This window comes from Anoplophora glabripennis, unplaced genomic scaffold (genome assembly GCF_000390285.2).
Source record: "Anoplophora glabripennis isolate ALB-LARVAE unplaced genomic scaffold, Agla_2.0 scaffold354, whole genome shotgun sequence".
Classification (NCBI taxonomy): Eukaryota; Metazoa; Arthropoda; class Insecta; order Coleoptera; family Cerambycidae; genus Anoplophora; species Anoplophora glabripennis.
The window spans coordinates 205,766-229,121 of NW_019416649.1; positions in this window are offsets into that span (position 1 = coordinate 205,766).

Below are 23,356 nucleotides of genomic sequence, written 5' to 3' on the forward strand. Positions count from 1 at the left end.
CACTTTTTGTTCTTGAGAAAACACCATTTTAAACGCTTTTTAAAACGAAAATATTCAAACTGATAGCGGCGATATAGCGCTTTGACAGATGACGTTTAAGTTCATTTGCTATACGCTACGCCCTACGTCCAAATTTTCAGAACCAACTTGACCACGTTTTTATTTGAACGCTCGTTATTTCTTTCAATTACATCAAAGCTATCCGTGATCTTCGTTACAATTTTGTATTACTCAAGAACTGTACCTTTTAGAAAAAAATAAGTACGCCATTGGCCCCTAATTCAAACAATTTTTAATTTTTGGGTCTCTGTTACTGGTGGTACAAATTATAATTATATTATCCGAAGAAAGCGCGTAAAGCGTTGTAATCGTTAACGAAACCGACGCATTTTCATCACGGAGATGGGAACTACAAATTACACGCACCTATCATTATAAAGCTATTAGGTGGTGAGCTGAGAGCAATTTTATTCAATTTCTTAACACTCGGAGCGAACACTTTAGGAAAAAGCGACACCTTTAGATGCAAATGATTCCAGTATAAATTTAAAGCCATAAAAAAAAGGAAACGACGTGTCTAACGTCTAGGCAGGGTGTGATGTTTTTAATAAAGTGCTAAATAGAAAAGGAGGCTGCGATTCTAGGCTGTGGTAGACAAAAAGTCCTCAACTGACGTCACGCAGGCCTAATCTCTAGAGATGACTGATACCTGTTACTCTGTGTACTTGCATTTTGATTTAAAGCCGCAATTTTTACCGGCATAAATCAAAAGCTAAAAAAACAAGTTCCCAAATTTCTGCCTTAGAAGGCCATGACATACTTGCAACAATATGGTTAAAAAAGTGTTAATTTTCTATTAATAAAAATAATATTCTGAAAGTTGTACCGCTTGTATTTTTTTCCATCCAAAATCTTTACAGAAAGCTAACAATTTCGTACACAAAATTAAATATTTACTTTATTTAATTTTTCGCAGAGTAGATATATATTTTTTAGTAACTATTTAAATAAACAAGCGTATAGCAACTCTCTTATTAATCGCTGATTATTCCTCCGATATATACGCCGGGTAACACAAATTACTTTATGATAGTCGTGTGAGAAATAGTCACGATGAAATTGAGAAATGGTCTGGAGTTTAATTACAATCACCTAAGGGTGTGAACGACGTTATATTTATTAGAAAATTATACCGTAACGACATTCATGGGTTTTCTAACGAAGTTAGCACGGCCTTACAATAAATAATCGTAAATGAAGTCGTATTCTTCGCGAAAGTAGGCAACTATCTGCCATCTCTCTGGATAACCTAAAATGAAAGTCTGAATGCGTCGATATTGTCGTGTGTAAAATATATGTTATTGTTGGTATTGTTGCCTTTTATACATGGGTCATCACAAAGCGATTTAACTCGACAACAGCCGGGTCATTCACCAGAAATTAAGAAGGTATATGAAACAAATAACAATGTTACTGTTCTGTCAATAAAAAACAAATAAATAGGTAACTCACCAGGGGGTTACACTCCCCCTAATCTTTAGGATTCAAGGTATATCCTTCCATACGTTTCCATTATATTCACAATTCATTAAACAAATGCACACAGGCGCTGGACAGGCACCACTGTCACAAAGAACAACTTCCCTTACAATAATTAGTTTCGCCATTCCTGGCTACATTATATATTCATAAATTACATTATCTCAAGGCCAAATAAACACTTGGCTGGCGCATTCCCTGTGAACAGCTTAGGTTCGATTCAAAGCAACCAGGATAGTTTTCATTACAAAATAAAATATATATTGATTCCTATTATTATTACAATACTATAAAAATAAACAAGTGTTACACGTGGATTTTGATTGGTTAGATTATACTTTGGTATAAAGGTGAAAGAGTTGTGAATGTGTAATCTATTTCGGTTGACCCTAAGGCCTCCGATACTCGAACTAAATATCGAAAAGTACAATGAAATATTTCTCACCTTCCTGTGCTATTGCCGGTAGCTGAACAAGGAGGGGCATGCGTTGTCAGCCTACCAAAATCGTTTTCAAACATGGGTGAAATTCGAACGATACTACGACAATATCATATACTTGTAAATATTCCATGTTTATTAAAGAAAAAGAAATATGTAATGGTAAAATCAGGTCCACGAGGGGACAATTGGATTATTATTATTATTACAAAGGACGACCCTGTAACTAAAAGAAATTCCTGCGGAACTTTCGGTAATTGCTACTTATAAAAATATCCCACTCTTAGCGCTGATACCATTCCACAGCAATTACAGACATATAAGTGGCCTAATCGTTCGGTGTGAAATATCTAACCGGTGAGCCGTGAAATTCGGTCAAAGAAGGCCTTGGGAAGGCAGGAAAAATTAGCATTCCTCTCGAGATAATTTGGGGTCTCGCACCGCAGCAGTACAGGAGCTACGGTAGTTTATCCGGTCCGGTTTTCTAATTTTTTAAATTGCCTCGAACTGATCGATGTTTACTGTCGCGAAACGAGTGAAAATTCGTAAAGGGAATGTCGATTGAAATCCCACTTCTGATATTAAATAGTTTCCGTGGTAGAAACAATCACTTTCACTTGAATTTACTGGAGGTTTGAATAACGCACGTCTTCAGGAATAAAATTATTAGATGGGTGTTGGTGTATAAATTATTATTTTCCAAGTTTTGACTTTGCTAAGTACTGTTTTTTTTTTCAAGAATTAAGTTTTTCGCGCTCCTGCGATTAAAAAACTAGAGACTACTAGAACCTGGAGTTGAAGTGTCATTGTAAAGAATCCTGTTGGCTATTTCATTTTTGTTACTTAAACTGTCATCAACATAACTTTCTGCAATTGTGGCTGATTTCCACCCACCATGTCTCTTGATTGCTAATACATCAACTCCTGTATTAGCCAGTAACGTTGCCGATGTTCTTCGGAGTGAATGGTATGTATATGTTTCAGGATGTTCTAGTCTCAAAAACTGTGCAATCTTATTAGGAATCATAGAAAGGGTATTGGTTGTAACATATACCTGCTTGATAGCGCATAAAAAAGTATGAAATTTAAAAAATTCTCTCGGCTTGAGGTATTTTGATATATCCACGTTCTCCTCTATGAAAATAGTTGACTTAATCATTGAGTATTCACTCCACAAACTCGCCGGTGACTTTAAAGTTTTTAACTTCTCCATTTGCTATACTTTCTATTTGAAAATCACTCATTTAGAAATAATAATAATTCAAAATAAGCAAAATTGCCTTCTATGTAGCTTTGTTTATAAAACACCTTAGAAACGACAAAATCCAAACAATAAGGCGACTATGCAAGATTTCGAATAATGTCAAAATGAATTGACTAATAGCTGTTTTACATTGACAATTTATTGATCAATTAATTCATGAAGTCGCTTCATCAAGAAATTGGACATGTGTAATGCACCAAATCTGCTGTCAAATAACTTAATGAATTTATTCATCAAGTTCTTGACGAATTAGAGCATGTTATAATTTTCGTCAATTTCTTCGTGAAGTTCGGAAGTACCAACCCAACAGATTTCCACCCTCAGATCATTAATGAGGTTATATTATTGGAATATGTAAATAATTGTGTGGCGTCGTACTAGTTTTGCATTGTTTTTACTGATTTGTTAGATTTAGCAGATAAACTTTCTGTTAAATACCAATACGATTGAAACTTACAACTCATGTTTTATTTGCGTTGTTTCAAAGGAATGTACTTGGGATGTACTCAATCCCATCTAGATTCCTATCTATTTATTTTTAGCCTGCTCCACTTTTCACTCTTCATTAGACCCGTTTCGTACAGCCTCTATGATTATGAAATAATTAATGCATACGTTGTTTCAAACATGCGTCAATTAACTAAAGACAAATAGAACGAAAATTAACACAACTGAAAGGAAATGAAACTTAAGTGGACTTGTTCCATCAACGGATACAGTAATAGATGTAAACAAGTGTTTTTTTATCAGAAATACATTAGAGAAGAAAAGCATGTCCATCTGGATGATGACATGACATTTACAACGAAACATTTGAGAATCTTTGTACGTTGTGGCAATCTCTTTGAAAAAATTGCCTTTAAACAAGTTTAATTACTCGAATAGACGGAAATAAGGATCGCTAATTTCTGATACTCATAGGAAGTGTCTGGAGACCCTGCACCACGATTTTTGTTTCAATAAAAGAAACCTCAGTCACAGGAAATATATTTGACCACATTATACGGAATTTACACGAACTCTGCTATTAGGATAAATTAACAGCACACAGCTAATCCTGTATGCAAACAAATGCATATGGGACTTGGAAATGGAAATAAATTTTAATGAAAGGAACGTAATTGGTACCGAGTGCAATCTCCTTAATTAATAGTTGTCCGGATGAAATGCTAAATTGAAAACATTTTCCTCTCTAATGGCTTTCCGTTTCAAGCTGAAACAAGGTGGACTTAAAATAGTTATGCGTGCGAAGGTAGTTCAATGCATAGCATAAATATTATTATCATAAATAGGGAACCTGAATGAAATTTTAATTCAATATAAGAGGTGGTAAATTGGCTAAAAATTACGCAAAAACCATATAAAAAGTTAAATTTATATTTTTTTATGAAACAGTAAAATATTAGCTGCCAATACTAGTAATTTTTTAGCCAAATTTGAAACGTTCAAGTCAAAAACCTCGCGCGCGACGAGAGCGAAGTCCAAGCGCAAGAGCGGGCCTGGCGCTCCTTCTCCGTTCATTAACGTTAACTTTCACTGGTGCTAGCGCGTTTATTACATGAACTAGCAATGTAAAACTTTCTGAAAATAAAAGTTTAACCCTTTTATTAACTGTCTCTAAAATCCCGGTCAAATACGTCCATAGTTAATTAACAATTAACATTATATAAAAAAGCTATCTTGAGAACAGACTCTTTTTTAAATTACTGTAAAAATAAGCTCTATTTAATGCAAAAAGAGCGCATTCCCGAGCGGTAAATTTTGGTCATAACATATCAAAAACCATTTCATTAAAATATATTATTGCTCGGCAATATGATTTTTCAGTATATATAAGAATTGTATGGTTTAAACTTTAAATTTTGAGTAAAAGACATTTGAACAACTAAGGAGGGGGATGCAGTTTTGAATCTAGTCCTACTCCAAGTGATACAAACAGTGTTGCCAGTTCTCCAACTTTTCCCCATATGCCACGCTTTCTATCGTAGAATATTTGCCCTTAATTAACGTGTTTTTAGTCTGCTCCTTAAACAAACTACTCTGTATGCCCGATAATATACAAAACAGGTATTTCTCGAGAACAAGGGCGACACATCGAATATATTTACCGGATATAGCTACGACATGGCTTATTGAATATTATATTAATGGATCTGGTTTTTTCGTCGTCTGCACCGCATACTTACACGACCGCCAACTTGTCTTTCTATACCGAGACTCGTTAATTGCATGAATTATTCTAAATATTCTCACTTGGCGCGACGACAGTTTGCCCGTTCCCGTTTCAAAACCCGATCTGACCGATGGAAATGCTGAGGACATCGAGAAGATGAAAACGTGGCCCCTTAGTCGGTTTTTCGACAGTTTTTCGGGATTTTGAAACATTCTTAGCGGTTTACTCAAATCCTGTGGGTCAAAATACATACAGATAGTGCAATTTCCATGTCAGTTTTTTCTTTATTTTGTGTGCCTGTGTCATTATTATAAAATTGCAATGCTGAAGATTTGATTCTGAATTCAAACTGACGATACCAAGACCCCAGTTAAAACGATGCTTTTCCAGTGCTAGAATCACCCATGACCACTGAAGTCACGGGAACTGTTAATCTAACTATTAACGTCGTAATGTTCGACCGTTGGAAACAGAAGATATTAAATATGTTCAACGACCGAAAAAAAAAACAACGCGTGTTAGCCGATTTGTTAGCAGTGCCTTGTGAGGTGATTATTTTGACAGATTTAATTAGCAGTTTGGCACAGAACGTTGAACTCGACGGAAATTTGAACACAAACTAGGTTTATTAACGATATTACCTGCTAATTAATACATTAAGATTATATCTTAAAATTTTGCAGCAAATAGAAACAGCGTTTCTTTTCCTGATCATATACAGGCTTGCAGAGAATTTTAATGATATGTAACAAAAGCCAGGATGCGTGATAGTTTATTTGTTAGTTCTCGGAACGGATGGTCCAAATATTTCAGTCAGATTATTGAAAAGTTAAGGGTTTTCAAGTATGTTTAGCGTCGCTATAAGGTCATCGAAATACTAGTGCCTTCTGTCACCGGGAGTAATAAATTTGCAAAGCCGTCCTTCGGAGAAGGCCTCATGAAATTTAGCAATGTTTTTGAACAAGTTGACTTAGACCGTTGGGGCCCTGTGTTAGGTGTCTGGTATCGAGTAACTGTGTCGGTTTAGCCCATGGTGAAGGGAAAAATCGATATTTCTAATAACACGTTCTAACAATAAGTTGTTAGAACGATGCGAGGAAAATAATAATAGATCAAATAGCTGGGTTTTAGACGGATTTTCTAAGTTATACGGAGGCACAAGAGGAAGGTGTAGGGTTACTTGTAGGTCAGTTTAGTCACAAAATTATTTATACAATTGTAAATTCAGTCAATTAGATAACTATTAACATAGTAGAGTTATGCCAAAGCGTCCCGATATTCAGGAATACCGCCAGTAAGATAAGAACTGAAACTTCGGAAGACAAGAAATGGGCGTGTCGAAGCGAGGTGTCGAATTCAGAAGAGACAAATATTTTCAACAACCGCCCAGTAATCGTTTGTAATTGCAGTCGTCAAATCGCGTACCTATTCTATAAACTATTTAACAGTCTGAATCACACAACTACCGATACCGTAATACAATTAAATGTCCATAAAATCGTTCCGCAGTTCTAAAACGCGTCCCGAACCTTTTAAAAATTGATTTACATATTGTAATGTACTCTAACGACACAGGCCGTAAAACCAGAGTTAATGTATCAACGGTTTACGGCAAGATTCGCAAAGGACAAAGAGGCATTCTTCTGGTTCTAGCTATTGGAAGAGAGGTATGAAAGGAACTGTTTACTGAGTGGCTCACCACCGATACAAATGAAATCCATTTGAAAATTAATATATAAAAAGTGGAAATCCGACAAAATTTCTGGCTGATTCTTGTTGAAATTCAATTGAAACAACCTTTTTTTTCAATTATTCAATCACAATTTACTGAAATTTGACACGAATCCACGAATATAACCGAAATCAATTTCTACTATTGGATTCTATTGGATTCTTGTTTTAATCACAATTGATTTCTTAAACTTTAATATTCAAGCAAATACTTAGACCAACAATTTTATTCTGAATGGAATCTAGTAACAACCCAATTGGATCCAAATGATCAGATTTCCAATTTGAAGTAAATTTCAGTTCCTATTTGATTCTTGTTTCAGTTCCAATTGGATTCTTATAATTTAATTATAAACTGGATACCTACGGGTCCTCAATTTTATTCTAGATTAGGATTAAATAAAATTCCATGATTCAATTGGAATCGTTCCAAATATTGGTAATTAAATTATTGAAATTTTACTATATTCCAACACAATTCCAATTGGATTTATGGATTAAATTCCAAATAGATCAGAACTTTGAATGGCACCAACAAGGCTATTGAATCCGATTAATCAATTCGAATATTACCAAAGTCAGTTCCTACTGGATTCTTGTTCCAGTTCCAATTGGTTTCTTACACTTTAATCTTCAAGCGCATACCATTTTATTCTGAACGAAATTACAACCCAATTGGAAATAAATAACAATACATAAAATTCAACATGATCTAATTGGAATAATTCCAAATGGTTGTTGCATTTTTACTTGATTTCAATAAAATTTCAATTGGATTCCTAGATTAAATTCCAATTAGGATAACAAAATGCAACATGCCTATTGGATTCAAATGAACAGATTTTCCAATTTGAATACAAAATTTCAATTCCTATTTAATTCTCGATTCAGTTCCAATTGGATTCTTATAATTTAATAGTAAACTTAATACCTATGGATCCCTCAATTTTATTCTGGAAATCAATTAGAACCCGATTAAATAAAATTTCATGATTCAGTTGGAATCGTTCCAAATATTGGATTTTAAATTATTGAAATTTTACTATATTCCAATATAATTCCAATTGGATTAGTGGAATAAATTCCAATTAGATCAGCAGTTTGAATAGCACCAACAACACTATCGAATCCAATTGATCAGATTTCCAGTTCGAATATTACCAAAATCAATTCCTACTGGATTCTTGTTTCAATACGAATTGGTTTCCTATACTTTAATCTTCAAGCGGATATTTATCAACTATCCAATAACAATTCGATTGCAAATAAATAACATTATATAAAATTCAACACGAACCAATTGAAATCTCTTCAAATGGTTTTATTTTTTTAAATATAAACTGCACCTTCAATTTCATTAGAATCCAATTGGGATTAAATAAAATTTCAAAGTGATTCAATTGGAATCGTTTCAAATATTGGATTTTAAATGATTGTATTTTTACTATATTCCAATACAATTCCAATTGGATTCTTGGAACAATTAGGACAGCAATTTAAATGGCACCAACAAGACTACTGAATCTGAATAAAACTTAATTATTTAATTAGGTTTCTAATTGAAATATAACAATAATTCTAGTTCCTATTGGGTTCCTGTTTCATTTCCAGTTGGATTCTCACAATTAAATCGCCAATTGCATACTTGGATCCAAACGTAATTTTGAGGAGAATCGATTAAAATCCAGTGAGAACTGAAGTCCCGTTGGATCAGATTAAAATTCTATGTATAACGACCATTTCAAATCTGTTAACTATTCCACACTTTTCACGCTTTCGTGTAAAACAGCTAGCGGTGAGCACGAACGTGGAAAAAAAGGCGATAATTTACAGGACATTTATTCAATCTAAAGATGCGCTTCGGCCATTAATAAAGACGCCGACGAGAAATGAAAGCAGCTCGTGTTTTATTCATTAAAGCGGAACAATACTGCAATTCTTATCACAAGAGCTCGCGACCTCGTTGCCCCCTTTCGGAGCGGCTCTTCTCGGAAAATCGCCAGCGGAATCGGTGGATCGAAAAACGGGACTTTGTCTTAAAATCCGTCCGATCAATTGGTTAATTACCGGCAGCGGCAATTATGACCGTATTTGCTGTCAGTATTTGCTGTTGGAAAGCGGCGGAGTAATTATGAAGTTATTGGCAGAACACATGTGCGCTCTTGTGCGGAAGAAATGCAAAAGAAATAAAAATTATTATTATTATTTTATTTACTTAAACAGAATGTCATTGAAAATGTTAGTACATAGGAAAAAATATATATACTATACCACTATACACTAGTAATACAATTGATAAAGATGAGAAGTAGAATTGGGCTCAAGTTGGACCCTTGTGGGACACCAGAGGAAGTTTCATATATAAATGAAGAATATTCCTCATGTTCTACAAGTTGTTTACAGTTTACAGATATGAAGTAAACAACGATATTAAATTAATAGAAAATCCAGACGTCTTTAATTTGCCTAACAATAGATATACAGGGTGTTTCAGTTCGGGTGAATCAAACTTTAACCATAAATAGAACTCAATAAATAATTCAGAATTGCCTTATAAAGCATTTTATTGAAAACTTGAAATATTACTTAGTGTTTGTAAAAAAATGGATGAATATTCAAGATTTTCTTATCATTCAACTGAGATTTTCGGTAAAACGATACACTATACCGATTTTCAACAAGTATACGTTTTTTATGTAGAATTGTCCACGGAATCTAAAAATGAATCCCAAATGATTATTAGGTCATTGGCGTAGAAGTTGGGGTAAAAAAATCCCACTTTACTACCCATTCCTACATCACCGACCTACAAAAATTTGTAAATTTTACAGTAAATTATGCACATAAGTAAATGCTAACACCACACCAAAGAATCAATTCATTATAAGCATAGCAAAGATTTCATAAATAATTTGATTTTAAAAACCGACCAATACGGCCCTGTACAGTGAAAACGGTGAGACTTAGACCCTTTCTTTATAAGGCAATTCTGAATTATTTATTGAATTGGTTAAAGTTTGAATCACTCAAACTGAAACACTGTAGATCAATTTGGTCAAATGCTTTTTGGATATCTTTATAAATAACATAAACTCGATCGTACTACAAACTAATGTAAGCAATATAAATTTTAGATATTTTAAAGACAAATAAAAATTTTATTCAAGAATGCCTTTTTCTCGTAAAATGAACAATAAAAATGTTTTACTGTCCGTTTCTATCAAAGTAGGCCGATTCACACACAAATTGAAATTATAAAGTTCAATTTTAGGCAACTTTCCTTAATAACAAATTTCTGTACTGTTAAAAACAAAGGCAGTTTATTCTTGAACGATTTTTATATTTACCGATTTTCTGATCACCCTGTATATGCAAGATGAAAGTTCTCCATGCCAACCGCATTTTAAACGCAAGCAAAAATTTTAATCAAGAATGCCTTTTTCTCGTAAAATGAAAAATAAAAATATTTTCCCTCTTTTCTTGGGAAACTTACTTGGATCATATTTATCAATGTCAAATAATAAAAAATTACGATTGTACAGTACAAAAGTCTCTAACGAAAAAACTTGGAATTCCATCAATTCCCAAAGTGTTCCCAAATTAATTTTATTAATTAATAACAATAGCAGCGAAAGCAGTTGAATTTGCTGATATAAAATTTAAATTTTTTGTCCGTTCATTTTTTATTCCACTTTGCCGCCGTGCCGGTCGCCGACTGCAAGGTCAGGTTTTACAGTGTACCAGTTTCCAGTGCCGTGCAGAAATGTATTTTTAAATCATATGCGAATTGCCCTTTTTGATTCTCTTCTTACGAAATTGTATTTGTATGAGTCTCCTGTACATTCGAATTTTTTTTAGGATAAGTTCTGACTCACCCTATATACAGTGACCTTTTTTATTACCGCCCTAAGACCGAAACGCAAAAAAATAATTGTTAATATAATTTTCTGCAAATATTAGTATATTAACACTGAAAATGTTTAAGGAATCGTTATTGTAACGCTAGATGGAGAACATGTATGTATACCGGGCGGGTACAAATTTCGCGACCGCTGGGCGCTGGAGTGGTCCGATCGGAGTTTGATGTTGTTGCATAAGTTGGACCTTTCTGCGTCGAATAGAAGTAGTCCAGGCATTCCACGACTACGAGGGTGGCAATGGCTATTTTCTAAGACTATGTCGATATTTAAATGCGCTATAAGGTACATAGGGTAAGGGGTGAATTTGTGTGTAGTCGCAGCAAATGAATGTATATGTTTTTTAAGGCAGAAAAAAGGGAAAGTATGTAACAATGACTTGGTAGAGTGTTGTTGATATGTCGAAAAGGGCGGTATATCGATTAAAATAATAATAATTTTAAAATTGAAACTTGGGTGAAAAGAATCTTGAGCTCACATTACATATTCCTTAGTATTGAACCAAGAACTATTAATATGTTGTTAATCTACGGCGAATGTCAGCAAAACGCTGTAGACGCATCGCATCGCTGGAACTTTAGGCTAACACTAACGCGCACTCGAATTTTTTAATTTATGAGTGAGTACATGACGAGAAATCGCGACGACCACTCGACCATTAAGGCCGCTCTCTATACCTCCTGGCCTAAAATTAAATTTAATACAACTGCCCAGGGCGAGGCACTATAAATCCCACTTTATGCGCATTTAATGATATTATAATAATTGGCCGTAATTCTAACCCATCCTCGAAAAAAGCGAGACGCATCTTTCCCGAGCGGCGCGCGGGTAACGATTTCAGTTATATTGAAAATTATGGGCAATAAATAACCCATAAACGTGTCTTATTTAAATGTGGCTGATGTTTAGAGCTCAGTTTTTGTGCGTTTCTTCTGGCCGCGTTAAAACTACTCGTAATTACTTAGGTAGCTGTTAATTATGTGATGTTAATTTGTTAATCCGATCTTCTTATCTGGCCAGTCATCGGAGTGGGCCTTGCTGGGTTTGAATGCTAATTTTGGACGCGATGATCTTAACAGAGCGAAAAAAAAACAATTTGAATATCTTGTATTTGTTTTGCCAGATAAAAAAGACATTAGTGAACTTAGCTTTTATTCGTTTTTTAACTAGCGTATCTAATTTAGCAACAGTTACATTTTTATAGATAATGGCCTAGGTTCCGGTTACAGGCTGCATCAAAATGCAAATGAAACATCTCAAAGAAAATTTCAGTAGTCACGTATAAATGTGGTGACTGAAATTCGATGCTTTCAGGAGAAATGTACTGTACCGCACAGAAAGAGACGCGCTGGTTACGTTCCATAATAAAAAAAATAAGAAAATGGTGACTTGCTACAATTTTCTTTCAAGAAAACATAAGTTTGTTTATAATATGCTACATGTTTGCAGTTTATGATGAACTGTAAGAGATATTGTAGCTAAAGTCCGAGGTAATAAATTTCAAAATTATAAAAGATTGAATTAAATTATACAGGGTGTTCCGAATTTTATGCAGGAAACTTCGTGGACAGATAGATCTCCTTAAAATAATAGGAGTTTGCCTTATAAACATAGGTCTGGAACGGCCTCGTTTTAAAGATACAGGGTGTTGAAGTTGTTAAAAAAATATTTTTTGTTTATATCTCAGGAATCTTTTAACCGATCTCAATAAAATTTGGTACAAATAATGTACGATAGTAGGCCTTGCATTTCCTAAAGTATGAGCTCTAAAGGTTTAACCAGTAGTGTACAACTGGATAGGGATCATCCCTTTTTATAAAAAAAACTTACGCCACTGTGTTTTTTACAAGTTATTGTAACGGATTTATATTCTAATTCACAAAATACGAAAAATAGGTAACTTGAATTTTTTCCATAAGGTTCAACATTTTCAAGTTATTCATACAAATACAATCCCCTTGTGGCAAACACTTCATATTATAACATTACAAAAATATTTATGTTTTTGCTTAAAAGTAAGTGCAATTTGTAAGCACATCAACAAAATTCTTTCCACATCACTTGTGAAGTAGTGTTCCTGGTGTGTTTTAGTTTTCCCTGGAGGCATTATCTTTACAAATAAGAACAATTTAAATCAAAATAATAATAAAAATATATTTACCAAGCAACAGCAACTAAACAAGAAACAAAATTAACGTTACGTATTTACAGCAATTGTTTAAAATGCGAACCACCCACATCGATACATTTCTGACATCTTCTATTGATGGAACTAATTGAAGCTAATATCATGTGGTGGTTTTCTTTTAATTCATTACACCCGTCTTCTATTCGCTGCAGTAGTTGTGGTTTAGTATCTATTGGAGTAGAGTAAACTTTTCAGGTAGGTCACCCCAAACATAGAAGTCTAGGGAGTTTAGATCTGGCGATCTGGATGGCCAAGACACTGGACCCTCTGCACCATTATGGTTGACATTGGCATTTGGTCTTCTACCTATCCATATTTCCCATATAATTTTCATTAAGCCATTCTTGTATTATTCTCCTAAAATGCGCAGGAGCACCATCCATTTGTATCCAGCTATTTTGTCGTATATTTAATGGAACATCCTCTAATAATTCAAATAGATGGTTTTATAGACTCCGAATTTCATGAGGATTTTCTTATGACCAAATATCCAGATTGTGAAAATTCACTACCCCTCGCCTTGTGAACGTAGCCTCATCGGTCCAAAGTATTTCTAGTAAGAATTCAAACAACCACTGATAAAAATTCAGGCATCTCTCTGCATCTCCCGGAAGTAAATTTTGCACAGGTTGTAAATGGTACGGATTTCTGCCATCCTTACGTACAACTTTTCAAATTTTCGATTTACTCGCCCCAAGTTGCCGAGATGTTCTTCGTGTACCTACTTAGCCGAGAATCGTCGTCAAATGCTTTTAAAATTTCATATCTGTGCCTTTCATTTCTTTGTCGTGATTTTCCAAATATTGTTTTAATCCAAAAAGATGAAAGCGATGAGTGTAAAGAAATTTGTTGAAGTGCTTACAAATTGCACTTACTTGTAAGCATAAACATAAATATTCTTGTAATATTATGGTTAGAATTGTCTGCCACAAGGGAATTGTATTGGTATGAATTACTTGAAAACGGTGAACTTTAGGCAAAAAATTCAAGTTACCCTTTTTACGTATTTTGTACATTAGAATATAAATTCGTTACAATAGCTTGTAAAAATACAGTGGCGTAGATTTTTTTTTATAAAAAGGGGGTGACCCTGTCCAGTTGTACACCACTGGTTGAATCTTTAGAGGTCATATTTTAGAGAATACAAGACCTACTACCATACATTATCTGTACTAAATTTTATTGAAATCGGTCGATGGATTCCGGAGATATAAACAAAAAATATTTTTTTTTAACAATTTCAACACCCTATATCTCTAAAACGAAGCCGTTCCAGACCTATGTTTATAAGGCAAACACCTACTATTTTTAAAAGATCTATCTGCACTCGAAGTTTCCTGCATAAAATTCGGACCACCCTGTATACAGGGTGTCTCGTTCATGTTTCAAAAAAACTTGTATGCAAGTTCTTCATGGAAAAATAATAGGAGTAGTACATGTAAAGTTTTTTTCTTAGACGTGAGAGAATTGTCCCCCATTTCCTTCTATGCAACTTAATTTTTCTCGAAAATGGTACATGCTACCGAATTTCTTCAAATATACCTTTTCTTTGTAGTATCCTTTAGAGTTTACAGAACCGTTTAGAAATGTAATAAATTTTGACTTTTTACATATTTTTTCTTCGATTGTACCCCTCCAATTACTTGTATCGGCGACATTGCTTTTCATAAAGAAACCGTTTGCACATTATTCCACAGTTGATGTTTACTCGTGTACAAATTTTGATATTTTTATCTTTAGCCGATTTAAAGATAATTAAGGAAAACCATTTGGAAAGTAACAACTTCAACACACTGTATATCGAAAACAGAGCGTCTAAGAAAAAAATGTTACATGAACTACCCCCATTATTTTCCCACGAGGAACTTGCACTTTTGAAATATGAACGGGACACCCTGTATATTTACAAATAATATAAATTCTAAGAAAAATTATAAATTACAGCAAATATTTCACATAGTTTGACGAAAGTATATACATTTACGTAGAATAAAATAACATTTACGGCAAATAATTCCATTTAAAACTATTTGCTCATTTGATCCAAATACTTTTTTTTTCACTGCGTCAGCAACGACATTCTTTGATATTTGGACATACTCGTGACGTAATGGCAATATTAATATGGTTCTACTGTACCTGTTAATTGTTCTGTATTTCATTTTCGGAACCCTCTAAAATGATACGCCCGTGAAATCGTATTCCTCGTACATGTATTTTTTTACGGTATCTATGAGTCAGTTTTTTTGTTTTAGTTAAACATTAATTCAATTTACAATTTAACTTACTCTTACTAGAATTGTTTTTGTTTATTATACGCTTTCCCTTAACATTGTTTCCAAACCTGTTAAATAGTAGTGACTAAACACACATCACAAATTTCTTTAAATAAAACCTGTCCGAAACAAGCATAGTCTAAAAAACACTTTGATGCGTAAATGCCCAAAGACCGTACCGTAAATATATTTTTTAATTTATCATCTCTTCATAAACATGACAAAATTAGACGTAATTTAAAGTGTTTAAATTTAATAAATTGATAAAAATAAGGCTACTACCTATTGCTGAAAGTCTTGAACTAATGTAAAACATCCAACAATTTTAAAATTAAGCCCCATAAAAGTGCACTTTTTATTTTTAAAACGCAACGCAAATTTCCAAATTTGCATACGAAAGTGGGCGGATCCTCCCGTCGTTTCGGACTACATTGAACAAAATTACACCCTTACATGCTACATCTAAAACGCAATTTGGATATTATTATAATAAACGTAAAATAATTGCCGGTTAGGACCTCTATACTCGGGAAAGTCATCACATACTTCATCTACTTGCCACAGACTGAAGAGATTAAAAAGATAAATTTTAAAAACTGTTAAGTTTGCACGTAAAACAAATAAAAGGTTGTTTTCTATTACCTACCGATGGGAATATTGATTTAATTAAGGTCTTCGCAACCGGGGAGCTTTTTTTCTGCATGAAAGTAAGCATGAATACAGGCTGTTATATACAAATTCGCTTCTCACTACAGGGATCTCGGAAACGGTAATCAAGACAAGACTAACATGATTAGTTTTCGAAATATTTGAAAAAAATCAAAATTTTGGAAATCCGTTTTTGTTTAATTGTTTTGAGGCGATATTGAAGAAAGAAAAACACTTTCTCAAGGCCACTCTATCGAATGGCATAATCAATTGTTATATGTAATGTTTCGTCTCTCCAGGACCATCAACAACTTCATATTTTTAAACACGAACCTCGAAATTTTATTACATTTTTTGCAAGCCTTCATGACCCCCAATACTGTACTGCCTCAGCCCGAACCAGATTCAGACGTTTTGTCTCGAAAAAATCATCTTTAGTGTATTCGTTCCAAATTTATCTAAATTTTTTTTAGATTTAGATATTTATTTTATTTAGATATTTAGATTTCTTTGTTTATTGAATTATCGTACACTGTAACTGTCGTTGGACCCTGTGAAATCCATCTAGTTATTTAAACTATTACCACCACGCATTAAAATAAAACATTATTAAAGTTTTATTCCCGTGTCCATAGTTATTTCTAGGCTTCTCGAGTGCTCAAAATTCAAACAAATTTCGATCTATTTTTTCAGGATATTCATACAAATACATCTGACATGCTCTTTCATAGTTGCGGTTACAGATATAATAAATTCCGATAATATTACGCTGATCTTCATTTTCAACCTTTGCCAAAACGAATATGAACGTTTACTGAAATTTTTTAAAGAATAATATTCAGTTGGCGTTTTGGTTGTTCATATGCATTTTTAAGAATTGGTTTGTCATAATAAAATTAAAATTGTAATAATGTTTTAATTTTGACGCAACAAATTATTAAGTTATGTATGACCAAGTGATGGTAATAGTTAATAATAATAAATGTTTTATTGTAACGCGTGGTGGTAATAGTTTAAATAACTAAATGGATTTCACAGGGTCTAACGACACTTACATTGTACGATAATTCAATAAACAAAGAAATCTAAATAAAAAATTTAGATAAATTTGAAACGAATACACTGAAGATGAATTTTTCGAGACAAAACGTCTGAATCAGGTTCGGGCTCAGGCAGTACAGTATTGGAGGTCATGAAATCTTGCAAAAAATGTAATAAAATTTGTAGGGTCGTATTTAAAAAAATTAAGTTGATGATGGTCCTGGAGAGACGAAACGTTACATACAAAAATTGATTATGTCATTCGATAGAGGGCAAAAAGTAGCCATGAGAAAGTGTTTTTCTTTTTTCAATATCACCTCAAACAAGGCTGAAATGAAACAGAAACGGATTTCCAAAATTTCTTATTTTTTTCAAATATTTCGAAAACTAATCATGTTAGCCTTGATTTTTTAGAGGCATAATGTTGGTCCCCTGATTACGCGACTTTGTCCCCATTTAAGCTACTTCGTATCACTTACTGTTTCCGAGATCCCTGTAGTCAGAAGCGAATTTGTAACAGCCTGTATATGAAGACGAAAAAAACAGAATAAATAACAAGAAATACTTCGACTTTTAGACATTATCTGACTGGTTTCCTAATTTCTGAACCTTTCTTTATGTACAGAACTACTGGTTTTCCCTTTATAATACGAGGGCTGTATGATAAGTACCTTGCCTAGGCAAGAGATGGCGCTGCTAGTATTTAAAAACCGACATTTTTCATAAATATAACTTTTCGTAACAAAACTGTCAAACTATCAAGTAGCTAGATGGTTTATTTTGTGAATGCCAGCCGCTTAAATAGAACAACTTTTGTAATTTTGCAACTATGAAAAAAATTGAATATCGAGCGGTGATGAAATACTTGTCTTTGAAAAAAAAACAAATTATGAGATTAAATCGGAGCTCAGTGAAGTTTATGGGGCTCTGCACCTTCGTCGTCATAAAATATTGGGCAGCTGAATTTGAACGTGGTCGTACAAGTACTTTTGATGAAGTTAGTCCAGGTCGTCCAAATGAGGTTCCCTCTTCAGAAAAAATTCACGATATCGTGATAAATGATCAAAGAATTAAACTACGTGAAACAATTGAACGGGTGCTCCTCTTCTATCAAGACTATACACGCGTGCGTCGACATGACAAAATTCCACGAATTAGCATACGAATTGCTTCCGCATCCACCATATTCGCCAGATTTAGCACCCATCGACTATTTCATATGTCCAAATATGAAAAAATGGCTCGGTGGAAAAAATTTGGCTCTTGCTGAAACAAACACTTATTTCGAAGGGTTGGAGCAATTATATTTTTTAGGGGTCGATGCAAGAGACAGAAAAACCTTGGACTAAGTGCATTGAACTGCAAGGTGATTACGTTGAAAAATTAAATAAATTTTACACATAAAAATGTTTTTTCTTGTCAAGACCAGATACTTATCATACAACCCTCGTATATCCTCCTGCCCTAGAAAGCGCCATCGGTAAGAAACAGTTCAGATCACGTAGTCCGACGGAGACAAATGCTCCGCTACATATAAATCAAGAATTCACTTAACCAGAGCAGAGAAACACAAAGTTAACCTCGTGGGGTCACCCGTTATTAATCATTTAACTGAAGACGAAATCTGACTCCCAACATGCAATCACTTCACGTGAAAAAACGTCCAAGCGCGCTAAGTGAATAGTAGCAGCATCTATCCTGTCCGATTTGGTTCGAGACCACCAAAAATCATTAATAATGGGATTAAAATTCTTGAACGTCTGTTTGTTTTGAATCCGCGTCTGATACAGGTATATATTTTTTGCCTGCAGATGACGCCGATAGAAAATAAATCAATCATATAGAAACAATCAAAATCAGATCTAAAATGCGTTCGAGATGTTACAACTAAAAAAAATCGTTTAGAATGACGGATTAATTCTGCAAATTCTCTGTACAGGGTGTTTTTATGACATCGACATATGGAATCAATGAAATTTCTAAAGTATATGCTTCTTCCCAGACCAGACAACCGGCCTACACGTAGGAATAATGTTTATAAACTTGTTGAAAAACTTAACTGCCTGCTAATAAAGATAATAAAATCTTAATTGATGGCCGCCCATTGACGGCAGAGTAATTAGTGCGACGTTTAAATTATTATCGAGGTAATACCGAGTTATGGTGGTATGATAGATTACGCGGTCTTCCTAGATAGACCAGTTTGTCTAAGCAATATAATCGGACGGGCAGTAAATAAAGTCCGCGGAAAAATCGCATGAATACTAATTTGACTACGTTGACCAGTTTGTTTAGTACCGGATGCGTTCCAATTGAATTCAATTTGGATTTTTTTTTGTTGAATTCCAATTAGGGTCTATTTTCCGTTTGGATTTATGTATTTCAAGCAAACTGGTATCTATAGAAAGTTAGTGTAAAGAAGAATATATTTCTTCTTTTAACTACGTTAGATTTGGAATAAATTCCAAATGGAAATTATATTCCAAATCACATTTTTATTTTAGTTAGAGTACAACACAACCATATCGGAATTACAGTCAATCGTTAGGTTATTAAAAATCCAACTGGAATAAGCATAATCCAACTGGAAACTAGATTCTATTTGGAACCATACTTAGTTCAAATTATGTACATACAACTTTATTCCAATTGAAATTAAACAAAAATCCAACGTTTGCTGCATTCGCGATAAGAATCCAACTGAAAATTAGATTGCATTTGGAATCATACTTAGTTCAAATTATGTACAACTTTATTCCAATTGAAATTAAACAAGAATTCAACTTATGCTGCATTAGGGATAAGAATCCAACTGGAAATTAGATTCCATTTGGAATTATACTTACTTCAAATTCTCTACAATTTTATTCCAATTGAAATTAAATGAAAATCCAACTTTTGCTGCATTTGGAAGAACAATCCAACTGGAAATTAGATTCCATTTGGAATCATATTCATTCAAATTATGTACAATTTTATTCCAATTGAAATTAAACAAAAATCCAACTTATGCTGCATTTGGGAGAAGAATTCAACTGGAAATTAGATTCCATTAGGCATTATACTTAGTTAAAATAATATACACTTTTATTCCAATCGAAATTACACAAAAATCCAACTTATGCTGCTTTTTGAAAAATCCATTGGAAATTATTTTCCATTGGAAACTAATTTTCAGTTTGATAGGTACTTATTCCAAATCCCAATTAAATCCATTTTTATTTCAACTGAAAAATTCAACTGGAAATTAAAAATTCCATTTGGAAACTAATTTCCAAATAACAATTAAATCTATTTTTAATGTAATTGAAATTAAATGAAAATTTAACTGAACATTATATTCCATTTGGAATATTTCCTAGTTCCTACTGCATTTTTATTCCAATTACGAATTAACAAAAACCGACTGGAAATAAAATAAGGGCTCAAGTGAACAGAAATCAAGCTTTTTCTATTTCGCAGCTATTGGAATAAAAATCCAATTGGGAAGTAGATTCCATTTGCAATCTTTACTTGATCCTAATTACATTTTTATTCCAATTGAAGTGACACAAAGGTTAAATTGGACTGAGAATCCAAATGGAAATTGCATTCCATTTGGAATTCGATTGGATTCTCATTCCAAATCTTAATTAAATGCATTTTTATTCCAATTAAAATTCAACTTTTGCTGCATTGGTAATAACAATCCAATTTTATTCAAATTGTGATAAAATAAATCCAGTTGGACTCTGGAATGACACATAAAATCATAGCCTACTAGTCGTAAAACTGCATACCTATTTTACTTTTTGTCCGATTCAATTATTAGTAATAACTCTTTTCATAAAATGCCGATTTTCTCAAAAACCGTTATTTTTTCGAAAAAAATTGTAAGAGAAATAAGACAAAAATCTAAAGGGCGCCCTACACCTAGTCACCCCTGTCACCCTTCCATGCCTTCAGCATCAAATTGATTTGTGTACGTAGGAAACAAGGACAGGATAAAAGAAATCTCCTCGATCGAGCCCGGAATATAGGTTAGGTTAATTCGAAACGACCGTGGTGAATCCGATAATTTGTTTCTTATCAGAAAAAAGCGTTGGCGTTAAAAACCAATTTTCCGTATTTGACACGAAAACGATCTCATTTGGTTGCCGTCGTCGCGGGAGAAAACGACCGCTGTCTCTTGTCGCGAAAAAATCGTGTCCAAACAAATTGACATTAGTCGTCAACGAGGCGGAACAGGACTTTTTAAGGTAATTGCATCGTGATTAGTCGGGAGACGTTTTTCGATGCAACTGTGTACTCGCGAAGTGAGAAGCATCATTAATTTCTTTTTTGACAGCGGTCGATCGGGGATTAAATATCTAGAGCGGAGTGCGTGGACAATCGACGGTCGTCATTAATGCCTAGCACTGGTATCGTTGTGTGTTGTTTTTTTTTACTTTTCGAGATATTTCTCGTAAAATATTGTTATTACATAATATTTTTCGGAAAGCAATTCGCACGTGACTGTCCCTAAGAAGGATAGTCCAAATATGCTTCCTTGGGTCACCTCAGTTTTAAAATATTCCGAATTTTCAATCTACATGGTGTTCTAAAAGATCTATGACAAACTTTGACCTGCACACCCTTAAGTTGTAAATAAATGTAATTTTTATTTAGCACATTAACGCTAAGTGTCAAATGAATAAACAAAATGACACAAATAATAATTATTATTATAGCAACCATCATTTTTATTTGTCAGGCTACTTTGACTTTGATTGGAATATGAAATTATATTTTTTAAAATGCTTGTAACTTCTAATAGTCCAGTCAACGACCATTTTCCCGTATAATTTTGCCAAACAACACCGATATTCATAAAAATTTGGATTTAGGTTCTATTTACCCTCTACTTCAAAGTTGACCTTGTACCGGGGGTTGCTTTTACCCTGGGGGTGGATGCCACCCCTTCTCGGGGGTGAAAAATGTTTAATTGAAAATAATTCCGGGAATGGATATATTGGACTAATTCTAAGCTACGATTGTTCTGCAAAGTTTTTTCTGAAAGTCGATACTTTTCGACTTTTTCGAGAGTGAAAGTGTAAATTTTTTAACCAAAAAAAAGAAACACTTTTTCGCGAATAACTCAAAAAGTAAGTATTTTATCAAAAAAATAATTCTTATAAAAAAATGTAGCTTATAAAAAAACAAAAAGAATGGTGTATTTATATGGTGTCTGTAGACCCAATACAAGCTTGTTGACGGTTGGTTTTTATTCATCAAACGCCAAAATTGAAAGTTTAAACGTGAAATAACCAATTCATTTTTCAGGGAATACTGATAGTACCTTTTTTAAAGTGCTTGAAAAAATCTTTATTTTTATTTTCCATAAAAGTCCCTAGCATCAAACCTAAGCGAGTCATGACGAAAATAAAGTTGGTCCATATTGTTTTCGGCGACAAGAAACGTGAAAATCACCCCCTAATTACCACCCCAATTGAAAATAATCGTTACCACTTTACAATTTACTTTATTTATGTACTTGTAATATGCTCTAGAAGTTTGACAGGTTTAAAGTGCTTAGTTTTGAAAAAAGTTGAGCTCGAAGTGAAAAAAGAATTTTTGTATGTTTGGAAAAAATTGTCTTTTCACTTATAATACCACTAGAGCTTCAATTATTACTGGAAATTTTTTCGAGCACATGAATATTCCAAAAAATATTCGTGTGCAAGAAAAAATTTCCAGTTTTTAATTGAAGCTAGAGTGGTATTCGGTAAGAAAATTTCACAATGAAGTGTTAAAAAATATTGACAAAAATATAAAGATATTAAAATTTTTTGATTGTTTTGAAGAGACAGTAGGCTTTGTATGTTAATTCAAAAAGGATAACAAATGTCATTTTATATGCACGGTGTCAAAGTGAAAAGTTTAGTGTTTTTTTACGAAAAATGTCTCGTTTTGGAGAAGAAAACCAGGACATAATAAAAAAAGAAATTCAACATCTGATGCCAGATAATACCAAAAAATCAAAGATAAGCATTTGGAAGCAGTTTCTAGAATTTTGCAATGAAAAATCTTATAATATACAGGAAAAGCTACCTGTTGAAGAACTGGCAAGTATTCTAGAAGATTATTCATTTAATATGAGAAAAAAAAATTCAGAGGAGTAC